This window comes from Leopardus geoffroyi, chromosome C2 (assembly GCF_018350155.1).
Source record: "Leopardus geoffroyi isolate Oge1 chromosome C2, O.geoffroyi_Oge1_pat1.0, whole genome shotgun sequence".
In the NCBI taxonomy this organism is placed as follows: Eukaryota; Metazoa; Chordata; class Mammalia; order Carnivora; family Felidae; genus Leopardus; species Leopardus geoffroyi.
In genome coordinates, this window is record NC_059333.1 from 102,775,576 (window position 1) to 102,792,612 (window position 17,037).

At 37.5% G+C, this 17,037-nt stretch overlaps 1 pseudogene; it reads right to left on the minus strand.

The window, feature by feature from the left end:
• Positions 1-2,016: 2,016 nt before the first annotated feature.
• LOC123610378 lies at positions 2,017-9,795 on the minus strand (annotated as a pseudogene).
• Between the last annotated feature and the right edge of the window lie 7,242 nt (positions 9,796-17,037).

A 17,037-nucleotide genomic window follows, 5' to 3' on the forward strand; every position in this document is an offset into this window, starting at 1 on the left:
TTTTCCTAATGAATAATTTTGGGAAAACGTATGAAAATATTTCAATATTCTTTTTATCAAAATTTCACTGAATAGTTTAACATCCATTGATGATTTTCTAGTTTCAACAATGCTACTGCATTCATTGGCCTCTATTCTATAAGAAATGGCTTTCCTTTTTTTGTGTGACATATATTTAATATATCAGTAGGATTTTATGAATTCTCGTTGCTTTCAATGGATTATTGTTATTTGATTATGTATTTTGATGCCTGACTTGTCCCAAACTTGGCCAGTTGGAAGCCTCTTCAAACTAAATTGGTGTCCTTTTGACATAGTCCTGTAATTATTTTATTACTTCCTCACTTTCCAGTGTAAAAATAAATACCAGGTTCAACTTCTACTTTACCAGCCACACTCTGGAACAGACTATTTCTCTTGGTTTATTTCAGTGGAGAATTTTATTTAGAAACCAAAAGCTGGATTCTAGGAATGCTCATTGTCACTGGTGTATCATTGCTTTTAGGTCCTTTGTGTAAACAGATATAGGAGCAGATACATAAATGTATACATACATATAGCATATAGATAGATCTATAAAATGAGTCTAGATATATATCTATATATCTATATCTCTCTTTATCTATATAATGAGTCTCTCCTGATATCCCCAATTCTATGCAACAAGTTTCATTCTAGCCTTTTCAAATTTCCCCATCTTTAACTCCTTTCACCACATAGAGAAATACAACTTTTATTATCCTCAAAGTATTAACTCATTTGCTTAAGCCTAGTATAACAAAGAGTAGTTTTAGGCTTTTTTACCCATACTGATGTGAAAAACAAACCTAGAAACGAAATACTTGTTCCCATGGTGCCATGTAAAATTTGCATATAGTGACTGAACACATTTTAATAATAAAACTCAATGAATTTTTAATAATGCATATACCTGGATAAACTATATAGCCATCAATAGAAAAATTCCATTACTAGAAAGTTCTATCACATCTCTTCTCAGTCAATATCCCAACCAGAGAGAATCATTGTTTCGATTTTTTTTTGAAACTATAGACCAGTTTTAGGACATCTTGTAAACAGAATGTACAATATGTACTGTTTCGCTTTCATGTTCTCACATTCCGGCAAAATATTTGTTTGAGTCACTGATGGTACCAGCATTATTAGCAATTTCTTCCATTTTAATGCTGTGAAAGTGTTTCTAAGTGATCAGATTCCAGACTTACTCTGAAGTCAGAAAAAAAAAATGTTGTCTATGGATCAGTGGTAGAAGAGAGAAATCAAATTGGCTGCCCAAATATTTGTTATGAGTGACTAGAGTTATGAGGACTAGAGTTCACCTTCATTGAAATGAAGAAGACAAGGTCAACAGGTTAGAGCTCAAGTTTGGGCATGTGAATTTTGAACTGCATGTTAGAATTACAAGTTGAAAAGTAACTTTACTTTTGTTCTTAGCAGTTGATAGGAAAACAGCATACTGATGGAAATGCTTTACTGTAGAACAGTAAAGTTTTATATTGATCTTTCTTTTTTTATTAAAAAAAATAATGTTTATTTATTTTTGAGAGAGAGAGAGAATGAACATGAGTAGGGGAAGGGCAGAGAGAGAGGAAGACACAGAATCTGAAGCAGGCTCCAGGCTCCAAGCTGTCAGCACAGAGTCCACCGCGGGGCTTGAACTCACCAACTGTGAGATCATGACCTGAGCCGAAGCCGGATGCTTAACCGACTGAGCCACCCAGGTGCCCCTATATTGATCTTTCTTATTTTGCTGTTTCCTCCTAAGTTGTTACCCTGGGCACTTAGCTCTTTGTTTTTATAATTTTGTGTTTTCTTATATAAGCATTTAGATGAAGCACAACTGCATTAGCTTCATCTCATGTGCATTTTTGGTTCATTATTACAAGTATTTTTAAATTTTCACTATTATTTATTTAAAACCATGAATTAAAGTATATTATTATTTAATTTGAAAACAAGGTTTTTGTCCGATTATCTCTCCCTCTTTTTTTTAAGCAGGCTTTAATTAACTTTATTTTTCTTGTATAAAACTATGTGGTAGCCACAGCTGGTGCCTGGGTCTTCTGCAAGGAGATTCTGAGTGTCAGTCTTTACAAGACAGTCTGTGAATGCCTGATAAGGAGACTTGGTGAACACAGTCTTTTTCCAGAGATCAGGAATAAGACAGCTGTAGGTCTTGGACATGGCATCAACAGTGGCCTTGTCAGGAATGCGTGGATGGCTCTGTGGGCAACTGGGCCACTGGTTATGTGGCCAAAATAACTACTGGTTATGTGGGCAACATGGGATGGTTATGTGGCCAACTCTTGATTTCTGCTCAGGTCATGATCTCATGGTTTGTGAGTTTGAGCCCCAAGTCAGGCTCCAGGCTGACAGCATGGAGCCTGCTTAGAATTCTCTCCCTCTCTCTCTGCCTCTTTCTCTCAAAATACATAAATAAACTTAAAAAAAAAAAAGTGGCCTTCTTGAAGTTGCCCAGGGTGACAACGCAGCCCCTGGCCAAGGTATAGCAAATGTCAATACCAGCCATCATCAGTAGCTTCTTGGGCACAGGGCCTAGACAATGCCAAGATGAGGGAGCCAAGATGAGGTACACCAGCACAGAGCCACAGGGGCTGGTCACCTTGTATAGGACAGTGTGGGGCTTGCCAATCTTGTTCCTCCAGTAGCCTCACTGCATAAGGCGATGGAAAGCTTATCCAGGATGATGGCCCCAGAGATGGCAGTGGCTACCTCCTTGGAACACTTAACACCCACACCAATATGTCCATTGTTTATAATGTTTTTAAGAAAACTTTTAATGTTCTTTTTATTTATTTTTGAGAGAAAGAGAGTGTGAGCAGGAGAGGGGCAGAGAGAGAGGGAGACAGAATCAGAAGCAGGCTCCAGGCTCTGAGCTGAAGTCACATGCTCAACTGACTGAGCCACCCAGGTGCCCCTAAGGTGTTAATTGGGATCTCCAATGGCAACAAATGCCTTGAACCCTGTCCACAGGCCAACATGGGTCTGCTTTTGTAAAGGCATAACCTTCAAAACCTCATTCTTAAGAGATGCCCCCAGGAAAAGTCAATGATTTTGGATTCCATGATGGGCATGGGGAAGAGATAGATATCTTTCAGGGACTTAATCCTCATGTCTTTGACCAAGTGGCCTCGCTTGTTGACAGGGATTCACTCTTTGTCCTCTGCCTTGTCTCTGTGAGCTGCGGGGCCTCAGCTGCAGCCCCAACCTGGCCCACGGATGCCACTGCTGAAGCCTCCAAGGTCTCCCATTCTGGGGTCCTCTAGGGTCCTGCACCAGCATTATCCACCATTTGGTGTTTTCTCAGAGACAAAGTGTTCAATTATCTCATTATTGATTTCTAGTATCTCTCATTGTGGTTAAGAAAAATTGGTTCTGTAAGTTCAACTCTGATATTTACTGAAATAGGCTTTATGGCACAGACTTATGATGAACTTTTGGAAATTATATCTGTTAAAAAATCTGTTTTATTAAAAAATCTATCATTAATAATTCCAAATATATTTGTTATCTCAAGTAGGCAGTGATAAGTAGCATTAAGAAAGAAAGTTGTTAATCTATTAAGCTAAAAATAAAGATGTAAAATGGGGAGGGAAGGAAGCACTGTTAATGCTTTAACAGATACTGCTATTTTTTATTCATTATTCATTTTTGGTTTTAGTAGAATTCTTGAAGTTTCAATAGGCATATTTATAGGTTCTTAGTTCTGAGATTACATCCTCAACTTCCTGAGCAGTGACATATTGCTGTGATAGTATTTCAGGCCAATGGAATATGAGAATATGTGATTTATAAAACATCCTTAAAGAATCGCCGCTTGCCCTAGATTTCCTCCAAGCTAAGCCTGTTGTCTTGGAATGGTCTTAATTAGAGCAGGTGGCTTTGACACATAGCTAGAAGTCGTATATTCACAATGGAACAAACCACTTAGTTGATTCAAAGTTCACAATATAGGTCTGTGAATTGGCTCAAGTCTGGAAATTGAGTAAATCATGAAGTTTTCTCACTTGAGTTTAGTGAAACAGTCATCTATCTCAATCCTAGCGTCCCTACACTCAGCCCCGATCAAAGATCTGTGTCAAAAGATTCTGATTACTGCAAACTCTGCTGCCCCTTACAATGACCATGTTCACCCAGCTTCTGATGATGAAGCTCCATCTGCAGCCCTGGGATTCTATCATCCCATTTACATCTGAAAACTCCCTGCAGTGACAGTAACTTACAGTATCCCCTGATGAGGGAGGACCACTGCACAAAGAGCTAGGAATCATCAGCAAGGCTCAGTGAATATTAGGGAAGTGCTGGGGGCTATAGTTGGGCTCTTCCTGCAGTCACTTTTGTATATCATCCCAGAGCTGCTGCCAGTAGCTCTTCTGAGCCTCTACTGCCTCCAGATTCCAGTTCATGTTCTCAGAGATCATCAGAGGCCAATATCCAGCTGCCTAGCTGCCCAGCTCATTGTCTCTGAGAGAAGCAGCTGGGGTCCCAAGACAGACCACATTGGATGGATGGTTTTTGGAAAAAAAAAAAAAAAAAAAACTGCTCTCTCGCAGATAACAGCCAATTAATACAGAGCTCTTTATTTTTTTTCTTTAAAATTTTTTAAGTCTATTTATTTTAAGAGACAGAGAGCAGAGGAGGGAGAGAGAGAATCCCAGGCAGGCTCCATGCTGTCCCCGCAGAGCCTGATGCAGGGCTTAAACTTGCAAACTGTGAGATTATGACCTGAGCTGAAAACAAGAGTCAGGTGCTTAACCAACTGAACCACCCAGTCACCCCAATATAGAGCTTTTTCAGTGAGGTGGATGCTTTTCAAACATTCAAAGGTGTTATTAGTGGAGGGCATGGCCTCTGGACATTCTCAGGTGACAGCTAAGGAATAGCGAGATCAAACATAGTTAAGTTTATATTTACACTCATCTCTTTGAACCTTTAGATTTTCCCTTTAGAGGATAACAAGTATGTTCTGAAATCCCAACTTCATTTAATGTAGGCCACTTTTGAGCCCAGGTTTTCTTCAAACAAATGAGTAAAGTGTTAGAGCTGTCTTCTCATGTTCAAAATAACAGATTCAACATTGTTAATGTCCAGAATTTATTGCTCAGGGTCTTTTTGATCAGTGTACCCACATGAAATCAATTCAGCCAGACCTAAAATTACATATTTTTTAATCCCTCGTATAGGGCTCTTAAACTTATTCTCACCTGAACTTATAAGGTCTGTGTCAATATAGCCTGGTAAAATTCCATAATTCTTTTTTTGTCTGGTGCATCCTGTCAGGTTAGACTTTATAGTCATCCTTTTATGGTCTGCTGGGATTTTGTAGTCTGCTGCATCTAGTTGGAAGTCTAAGCTAGACAGGGAAAAGTAACGGATGTAGAAACTGAGAACAGGCATCCACCTAAAAAGCCACAGTCAGGTGAGATCTCTATGGAGAGATAAGGCAATACTTAGCTAATCCCTTCATTGGGGAGGATTCTGCTACTTCTACCCACAAGAGAAGCTCATAATGAAGTTTCAAGGTCTTCAATTCATCAGAATCTACCCATAAGTCCACCTAAGTCCACACTGTAATTCAAAACCCCAATCACTCCTGATCATGAGAAGGTGACTATCTGAAAACCAAGAAGATAAGCTTTGCCAGAAATCAGCCCTGTTGGTACCGTGATCTTGGAATTCCGGTATCCAGAGCTGTGAGAGGATAGTTATCTGTTGTTCGAGCCACCCAATCTATGGTAGGTATTTTGTTATGGCATCTCAGGCTGACTAAAACACCATTAAAATCAAGCTTTTAAGCAGTATTATTGTGAAGTAAAAAAGAGAGTAAAAACAATGTGTCTAGCACTATACTGAACATAGAAAAGTGAATAGACAAATACTTTATACATTGAGGGCAGACTGGAAAGAACTACGACGAAAACAAAACAAAACCAAACAAAAAAATAGGTTTAGTAAGAATTCTTGTAAACCACTCTTTATTTGGGGGAGCAAAGCCTTGTTTTCCAAAACAGCTTCACATTGATGAGTCATTAGAATTTAGCTCCATTCTGGCTGGCAACATCTGTTTAGAATGTCCCAGTTAATTTCATGCAATCTGTGGCTGCTGTGTAACCCTGCCTGTATGAAGCTAAGCTGGAGGGTGGAGGGGGGTGGGGTAAGAGAGTAAGAGATGACACTGTAACTGATCATTGGGAAAACAAAAATGATACATGATTCTAAGTTCAGACTCTTTGAAAAGAGATAATAATAGAGTCCTTCATACTTAGAATGCTTCCAGTAGTAAACCTAAAACTTACTACTCAGAACATGTTCTTCTGCTTCTAGCTATTTTAATTGAGAAATAAAGAAAGTTCTGGGGCGCACAAACTCAGTCGATTAAGCATCTGACTCCTGGTTTGGGCTCAGGTCATGATCTTACGGTTTCATGGGTCCAAGCCCTGCATCAGGCTCTGTGCTGGCAGTGCAGTCTGCTTGGGATTCTCTGTCTCCTCTCTAACACGGTCTCTGTCTCTCTTAAAATAAATGAACTTTTTTTAAAAAAGAAAAAAGTCCTCAGTCATTGTATCCATGTGTCCAATTTTTACTAATGTTGGTTTAGTGTCCATTCGGTGTTTTACTTTAAAATTCTTTTTTAATCTCATTCTTTTTACTAATTCAGTTTTCAACTTTAAAACATGTGTAACTTACTTAAAAATGGCTTTATGAAGTTAATCAGAAGTCCCACAGCCAAAGGGATGCACTTTGAAATAGACCAAATAGCACAAAGATGCTGTGGCAGGGTCCACTAACACCGTACTCTCCCTTTTGTACAAAAGCAAGTGGAATCATCTTCCCACACAAATAGTTTGATCCTAATCTCAAGCAGCTGACACTCCTCTGGAGACCCATTGTCTATCCCTCTAAAAATTTCCACAGTATAAGCCTTAGTGCCCTACTTCCCAATGCTCCTTAGCTATCCATTGAATACCAGTTCTGACCTTTTATAAGTTTCATGACTTTAAATGAGGGAGTGAACAAAAGAGTTAAAACAAGCTCCAGGTATAGTTTTGCTTAATATATATTATATATGTATGTATATATATTTTCTTTTCTTCTTTTTTGGTTTTTTATATGTATATACATACATACAACGTTAATACATATATATATATGTATATATATTTTCTTTTGTTCTTTTTTGGTTTGTTAAACACAGAAAGGAGTTACTATTTCCTCTATGAGCTGATGGGGAAGAACTAGAAAGTAGAAAACTATTTTTTTTTTTATGTTTATTTTTGAGAGAGAGAGAGAAGCAGACCGTGAGTGGGGGAGGGGCAGAGAGAGTGAGATACAGAATCCGAAGCAGGCCCTAGACTCTGAGCTGTCAGCACAGAGCCTGACATGGGGCCTGAACTCATGAACCGTGAGATCATGACCTGAGTTGAAATTGCACACTTAACCAAGCCACCCAGACACCCCAAAAGTAGAAAGCTACTAAAATGCCTTTTTCCCTACACTTGGCTCTGCATGATTTACAAAATTCACAGATGAGCATAGAGCAAGTCGATTTTACAATTTATATAATACACTTGCATAAGTGTCCTTTCTATGCTCTCAAGCATCCTTCTGTCTTAAAAGAAGGGCTTTAATATTTTCAAGGAGCTACCTTTGCAATTACTTATTTCGAGGTACTTCTGAAAGAGATCTTTGAGTGTGTGTATGAAAGTGTACTTAAATAACTGAATATCAAAACCAAAGAATTTGAGTATGGCCTTCGAATATTTGCTCTTTTGATGAGATATATTATTTCATATGCTTTTCAGATAGAAGCCATGCTGTATACCATATATAAGGCTAAATAAAATACCTATATTATAAAAACCAATATATAGAAAAATTTGAGCCTAAAGAGGGCACACAAAAATACCCCTTTAACTTAAATACATGCCAAATTAATGCAAATAATAGTTTAATGTTTATTGTCCAATAACAGAGAGATGCACCAATGAAGGAAAATACTAGAGAAGTAATGTTACGAGGCTGGCAACACAAATTATTCCTACCTTTGCTTTCCCTCAGAAGAACAACTAACAACCATTCCTGGACAAGGTACACCTGAAAAAAGCCTAGAACACAGGGGTGAGACTGAAGCAGCCACTAGTACCACAGAGACTTTTTTTTTGAAAGAGTAAAATTTGACTTTTATTTATTTATCTACTTATTTTCTCAAGTTAGCTAACATACATTGTAGTCTTGACTTCAGGAGTAGATTCCCACGATTCATCACTAATATATAACTAGCAGTGCTCATCCCAACAAGTTACCTCCTCAATACCCATTACCAATTCTCCCGAGTTCCCCAATACCCATCCCAATCAACCCTCAGTTTGTTCTCTGTATTTAAGAGTCTCTTATGGTTTGCCTCCCTCTCTGTTTTTACCTTATTTTTCCTCCCCTTCCCCTATGGTCATCTGTTAGCTTTCTCAGATTTCACATATGAGTGAAATCATATGATATCTGTCTGTATCTAGCTTGTTTTGCTTAGCATAATACCCTCCATTTCCATTGACATTGTTGCAAATGGCAAGATTTCATTCTTTTTCGTGGCTGAGTAGTATTCCATTGTGTGTGTGTGTGTGTATGTATGTATGTATGTATACACACACACACACACACACACCACATCTTCTTTATCTATTCATCAGTTGATGGACATTTGGGATCTTTCCATAATTTGACTATTGTTGATAGTGCTGCTATAAATAGTGGGGTGCATGTGCCTCTTTGAATCACTCCTGTACCCTTTGAATAAATTCCTAGTAGTGTAATTGCTGGTCATAGTGTAGTTCTATCTTTAATGTTTTGAGGAACCTCCACATACTGTTTTCCAGAGTGGCTGCACCAGTATGCATTCCCACCAGCAGTGCAAGAGGGTTTCCCTTTCTCCATATCCTCAACATTGGTTTTTTCCTGAGTTGTTAATTTTAGCCACGACAAGTGTGAGGTGGTATCTCAATGTTGTTTTGATTTGTATTTCCCTGATGATGAGCGATGTGGAACATGTTTTCGTGTGTCTGTTTGCCATCTGCATGTCTTTGGAAAAGTGTCTATTCAAGTCTTCTACCCATTTCTTCACTGGATTATTTGTTTTTCAGGTGTTAAGTTTGGTAATTTCTTTATAGAGTTTGGATACTAACCCTTTATCCAATATGTCATTTACAAATATCTTCTCCAATTCCATTGGTTACCTTTTAGGTTTGCTGATTGTTTCCTTCGCTGTGCAGAAGCTTTTAATTTTGATGAGGTCCCAATAGTTCATTTTTGCTTTTGTTTGTCTTGCCTCTGGAGACATGTCAAGTAAGAAGTTGCTGCAGCTGAAGTCAAAGAGGTTGTTTCCTGTTTTCTCCTCTAGGATTTTGATGGCTTCCTATCTTACATTTAGGTCTTTCATCCATTTTGAATCTATTTTTGTGTATGGTGTAAGAAAGTGTTCCAACTTCATTCCTCTGCAGGTTGTTGTCAAGTTTTCCCAGCACCATTTGCTAAAGAGTGATTTTTATTTCTCAAATACTGTGAAGCAAGTTGGGAGAAATGGTCCCCTGATGAGGGAGGACCACTGCACAAAGAGCTAGGGATAATCAGCAAGGCTCAGCGAATATTAGGGAAGTGCTGGGGGCTATAGTTGGGCTCTTCCTGCAGTCACTTTTGTATATCATCCCAGAGCTGCTGCCAGTAGCTCTTCTGAGCCTCTACTGCCTCCAGATTCCAGTTCATGTTCTCAGAGATCATCAGAGGCCAATATCCAGCTGCCTAGCTGCCCGGCTCATTGTCTCTGAGAGAAGCAGCTGGGGTCCCAAGACAGACCACATTAGATGGATGGTTTTTGAAAAAAAAAAAACTGCTCTCCATTCAGGCTGGTGCAACATAACATGACTGGTTTTCCCTATGCCTAAGGTATTTCAATGGGTAAAAAGAGGCTAAGACAGGTATGCAATTCCTTCAGTGTTGTGTGGATCACTCACTTCTTGGGAGCCTCTAATTCAGTCTCATTCTATAGTGATTGTGTGAGGATATACAGGGCTAACCACTGGGAATCCAGTGAAAAGAAAAGAGATAGAGGCTTGCAATAACCATCACTCAGATTTTGGCAGACTGAGTTCCTACCTGCAGTGCCCAGGTAGTTCCAACCACCATCTTTATTCATCTGTAGAGTCAAGACAGTGGCACAGTTTGACCAGGGAACTTGGAAGTGTACAGATCTGCCTGATTTGGGTCTTCAAACAAAGAGCCAGGCCCTGGAGGCTAGTCGGTCCCTGCCTAGGCAGGGGAGCAAATTCAAAACCCCACCCACTGTCAAGTATAGCTCCCAGCCATGCCTGACCAGAAAACCTGGCTAGAATACCTGGAAGCTGTATAGTCCAGCAACATTGGAGCAGAGATCCTAACAGACTAGAGCATTCAGAACAAAGCCAATGGCCCCATTCAGTCAGGAAAATTGAGGAGTGGTTAGGCTCAATTCAAGACCACAAACAAAGAGACTGGCCACACTTGGAGTCAGTTCTTCTGCTTGGCCTAGGCAGAGAAATCAATTCAGTCCTACACATCACTAAATACAGCCTTCGGATCACCTCATCAGGGAACTACATCAGAGCACACCGAAATCTGTGTAACCCACCCAACAGCCCAGCATACAGGAGCACTTGAACAAAGAACACATCCCATGGCTTAGGCCATCTATAGAGCAAAACAGGTGGCTCCTTCTGGCCAGGAAATTCAGTGCACAGGCTTGCCTAATTTATGTTCCCAAACAATGAGCTATGGAGGCCTTAGGAGCAACTCTGCTACTCTACCGGGGAAGGGAGCTAATTCATAGTCTTGCCTATTGCTGAATATCATACGCAGTTCTGATCACCTAGGAAGTCTGATGAAGCCAATCCTATGGCCCTTTTGGGTGGGGAACCAAACCAGCAGTCCTATCAAACTGTTCATAGCCAGTGGCAACTGCCATCCCAACCTCAGAGCTCAGGCTGCATCCTCACCAAAAATAGACCCTGGTAGCAAGACCAAGGACATCACAACAGATAGATCCAGAAACCTAAACTGTGTTGACTGGTGAAAAGATGTTTCTGCCAAAGTGAACCTGTAAGGTATGGAATAGGATACTGCTTACTCAAATGTGCAGATACCAACATAATAAACAGGATCACAAAAATCAGGTAAACATGGCACTACCAAAGAAAAGTAGTAAAGCTCCAATAACTGACTCTAAAGAAAGATGAACTGTCAAAAATTCAATATAATTATCTTCAAGTTTAGTGAACTATAAGAACAGACAAACAACTAACTACAATTAGAAAAACAATTCATGGACAAAACAAGAAATTCAACAAAGACATTGAAACCATTAAAAAACCAGAAATCCTAGAACTCAAAACTTTAGTAACTAAACTGAAGAATTCAAACAAGATCTGCAAAATAAGATTTTAAGAAAGAATCACTGACCTAGAAGATAGAACATTTGAAATTATCTGGTTAGAGATTCAAAAAGAAAAAGAGAATGAGAAAGAATGAAGAAAGCTTTGGGAATTATAGGACACAATCAATGGAAACAATATCTTCCAAAAGAGAAAGAGACAGAAAGTACATTTAAAGCAATGATGGCTGAAAACTTCACAAGTTAAGACTTTGTCAAATGTCTCAATAGAAGCTTATCACATCAGGATACAATAAAGTGATTAAATCAAAATACTGAAATAACAAAGCCTGCCAACCAAGAGTCCTATACCTGGTGATGCTGTCCTTCAGAAATGAAGGAGAGATAAAGATTTTCCCAAACAAACTAAGTCACAGGGAGTGTATAACCACCACAATTACCTTATAGGAAGTGTTAAAAGGAGTTTTTTGAGTGGCAGTAAAAGTACACTAACTAAAATAATAAAAAACATAAGAAGGTAGTATAAAGTTCACTGGAAATAGTAAATATTTTTAAAAATAAATAAGTAAATACAAATTAAAAAAATACTAAATGTAACCCTAATATATAACCCTAAATACAACCCTAATAAATTACAACAATATATTTACTGCTGACACAATACAAAAATGAGTAAACTATAATATCAATAACCCAAAATATGATGGGGAAGATAAATAAAAGTATCAAGTTTAGGGATGCTATTGAAATTAAGTTGCCATCAGTTTAAAATAAGGTTTTACAAGTCTTAGATTTTTAAATGTAAGCCTCATAGTAATCGCATGGGAAAAACCTGTAGTAATTACACAAAAGAACATGAAAAAGCAGTCAAAACATATGGATACAAAAGACCAAACACACACACAGTTGAATGAGAAGAAAGGAAAAAATGGATCTACAAAACAGCCAGAAAAAAATTACCAAAGTGGCAAAAGTAAATTCTTATCAGTAATTACATTACATGTAAATAAATTAAATTTCCCCATCCAAAGCCATGGAACAAATGGAAAAAATAAAAGATTCAATGATATGCTGCCTATCAAAGACTCACCCTAGCCTTAAAGGCACATAGAGAGTGAGAGTCAAAGAATGAGAAAAGATATTTCAAATAGTAACAACAACAACAACAACAACAACAACAACAATAAAAGCAGGGGTAGCTTTACTGAAATCAGGCAAAACAGCCTTCAAACTAAAAATGATAAAAAGAGACAAGGTCATTATGGTGTAATGATGGGATAATCCATCAAGAAGATATAACAAATGTAAATATTTAGGCATGCATTATAGGTACAAATAAATACAAACAGCAAAACTAACAGAGATAAAAGAAGAAAAAAAATCAATAATATCTGAGGATTTTTAATTCCCCACCCTCAATAATGAATAGTACATCCAGACAGAGAATCAACAAGGAAACTAATTGGAACAAATGATCCTAAATGGGCCTAACAAAGGTATGCAGAATATTCTACTCCACAACAGAAAAATACATTTTTCTCAAGTGCACAAGGAACATGTTCTAAGATAGATCATATGCTAAATGATGAAATAAGTCTCTGAAAATTCAAGAAAACTGAAATCATACCAGTTATAATCTCTGACTATAATGGTATGAAACTAGAAATCAATAACAGGAAGAAAACTGGACAACTCATGAATACAAGTAAATTAAACAATACTGTCCTGGATAATAATGGATCAAAGAAGAAGTTAAATGGGGAAATTAAAAAAAAATCTTGAAACAAATAAATGAAAACAAAGTACACAAAATATATGGGATACAGTGAAAACAGCTTAAAGAATGGGGGTTTATAGCAATAAATGCCTACATTAAGAAACAAAGAATATCTAGGGTGCTTGGCTGGCTCAGTTGGTCGAGCATCCAACTTCAACTCAGGTAGGTCATGATCTCGTGGTTCCTGGGTTTGAGCCCTCCATCAGGCTCACTGCTGTCAACAAATGTGGGCATGCATATGGAGAAAACGGAATCCTGGTGCACCACTGTTGGGTTTGTAAACTGGTATAGTTATAATGAAAAACAGTACGGAGTTTCCTCAAAAAACTAAAAACAGAACTATTATGATTCAGTTATTCTTCTTGTGGAAATATATCCAAAGGAAATGAAAACACCATGTTGAAGAGATACATGCATGCTCTATTCAGAGTAGCATTAATTAAAATAGCCAAAACATGGGAACAAATTAAATGTCCCTGGATAGAAGAATAAAGAATACACACACGCGCGCGTGCACACACACACACACACAGGCTAGAATACTATTCAGCCATTAAAAAGAAAATTTTGTCCTTTGTGACAAAATGGATAGACTTGGAGGATGTTATGCTAAGTAAAATAAGTCATACAAAGAGAAATACTTTGTGATGTCACTTGTATGTGCAAACCCTGCACAATAAACAAACAAAAAATCATTCAAAAAGAGATAAGATTTGTGGTTATCAGAGGCAAGGGATGAGTGGGTGAGGGAACTGGATAAAAGTGATCAAAACGTACAAACATCCACTTACAAACAAATCCTAGGGATGTAACATACAACATGATGACTATAGTTAACACACCTGTATGGTATATTTGAAAGTCTTAAGAATAAATCCTAAAAGTTCTCAATATAAGGGGAAAAACATGTTGTTTTCTTTTTTGTATCTATATAAGAGGATAGATGTTACACTAAATGTATTGTCTTAACCATTTCACAATATATGTAAGTCAAATAATTATGTTGTATACCTAATATTTGTATAGTGTTGTGTGTCAATTATATATCAGTAAAATGGGGGGGAGGGGATAAAAGAAAATACCAAAAAGCAAATACCAATCAAGTGATAAACTAAAATTTGTACTACATCATACGCACTTTAAATCTTGCATGCAGTTGTTTCTCACATGTGTTTGATGTTTAAAAACCCAAGGATTTCACAAATTGATCAAAATAGATTTACTAAGGGTAAACTTAATGCTTCCAAGTGTCACCATGAAGGACTCTGTCTTTATAAGTGATTTATATAGTGACTGAGATTCTGATTATAGGGAGCTAGTGAATTAGAAACTGACTGTGCCTTCTAATCCTTTATACAGTTGCTTTCACACCCGATAACATTCTGCCTTCCTGAAACAACAATATGGAAATCCACACTTACTACCAAGATTGCCATTACAAATGAGGTATTTTTATGATTTCTTTCTTGCTTTAGATTGGCCGAAGCTATCATGTAAATAAAAATGCCAACACTCCTCATTGAATAATGGCTTATCAGGTTATATAAGCATTCCTGAGAATACAGTGGAAGAGCTTATAAAACCATTTGATTATTTGCCAAGATGTTTGTAAAAAAAAAAAAAGGCAGTTTATAAAAATTCAGCTAGGCCAACTATTTGAAAATAACATATCAGCCATTCTTCTTAGAAATATCATTGCTGGGAGGAGCAGTGTAAAGATTAGGATTCAGGTGAAGGACATTCTCCTCCTCCCTGATCACTAACCAGCAAAGCACATTGGCCTCTGGCAAGTGCAAATTTATTTTATTTTTTTGAAGCAGCACAAATATTCTAAGCTTTGGGAATTTAATGAAACTGGCTTTGGTTTCAGGCCTTCCTACTTGGTAACACTGTGACCTTAGTTAGTCACTTTGAGTCTTAACTTCTTATTCTAAAAAGAAGTACCATAAGTAGACCTAACCCAAGAGGTTACTAAAGTCAAAAGAATGAATGAATGAATGAATGCACGAATGGATAAACAAATAAAACCTGGAAAAGGATAGATCCTTAATCAATGATGGCTATTTTATTCTGTTCTTTAGTAGGTGTTTCATATGGAAATAAGGGGAGTTCAACTTGTGGAAACATTTTACAAAGGTAAAAACATAATGGAACTTGATTTCTATCATCATCATTCACATGTTGTGAAACAAGGCATGTACTGGAATCTGTGAAACATATTTTTGTCCTTCCTTTTCTCCCCAGTTTCATTTTGGGCTATTGTAAGAATAATAAAACACCAAAAAATAGCCATCTTTTTACTCTCTGAAACATTCATGGACTGTTAACATTCCTCTCTTTCTCCCTATTTTTTCCTTCCCTCTTCTGCTCTCACTCTCCCCATATGTACATCATCTGGTAATAAATTGTGTGAATATTATTTGTAGTTAGAATAGCACTTTACTCCTAAACACTAACATTTATCATGATGAAAACAAGAAGTTTCTCCTGTATAAACATAATAATCACACAAGAACTTAACATTAATATTACATTATCATTTGATGCACAGTCCATATTTTCCAATTATCCCCAAAGTCTTAACCAGTATTTATTTTCCAGGATTCATTTATCATGTCTTATAAAAGTATTTACATGGGCTTTTAAAAACATTTGTAATTGTTTTATTAATATTGACTTTTAGATAAAATTTGAGAGAAGACATATATTTAATTAATCATACTTTCTAGAGCATATCATGTTATCTTACAGATTTTTTTGAAAAATAGAAATTTAATTAAAAGCTAATGATAATTTTTCAGACATGCTATAGATATGCAAATGTATTTATACATTGGAAATTACTGCCAAAATATAAGACATCCATGACAAATTATCATGTATCATGAGATATAATTCAGAGTAACTGAATGAATGTCTGGAGTGTCTCCCCAACATCTATATGCTGAATCTTAACCCGCAAAATGATGGTTGTAGGAGATTGGACCTTTGGGAAGTGATAAAGTTGCAAAGCCTCTACCTTTATGAATGTTATTAGTGTCCTTATAAAAGGGATCCCACAGTTCCCTCACTTCTTCTGTCTTTGAGGACACAGAGAGATGACTGTTAATGAACCAGGAAGCAGTCCAGATCAAACATGGAATCTGTTGGTGCTTTGATCTTTGACTTTCTAGCATCCAGAACTGTGAGAAATATCTATTATTTAAAAGCCATCCAGCCTATGGTATTTTGTTATAGCAACCTAAACAGACTAAGATAGAAATAAAGATATGGCACCCAATACATAAAGGAAACTTTATTTAAAAATTTTTTTTCAACGTTTATTTATTTTTGGGACAGAGAGAGACAGAGCATGAACAGGGGAGGGGCAGAGAGAGAGGGAGACACAGAATCGGAAACAGGCTCCAGGCTCCGAGCCAAGAGCCCAGAGCCCGACGCGGGGCTCGAATTCACGGACTGCGAGATCGTGACCTGGCTGAAGTCGGACGCTTAACCGACTGCGCCACCCAGGAGCCCCAGGAAACTTTATTTAAAATAAGCAGTGTTGGGGGTGCCTGGGTGTCTCAGTTGGTTGAGTATCCCACTGTTGATTTGGGCTTGGGTCATGATCCCAGGGTCATGGGATTGAGCCCCATGTCAGGCTCTGTGTTCAGCACGGAGCCTGCTTAAGATTCTTTCTCTATCTCCCTGTGCCCTTCTCTCTTACTTGTGTGCTCTATAAAATAAATAAATTAATTAAAAATTATATAAACACATAAAATAAGCAATGTTGGCTTATACAAAAACTTCAAACAACGTCATTTTT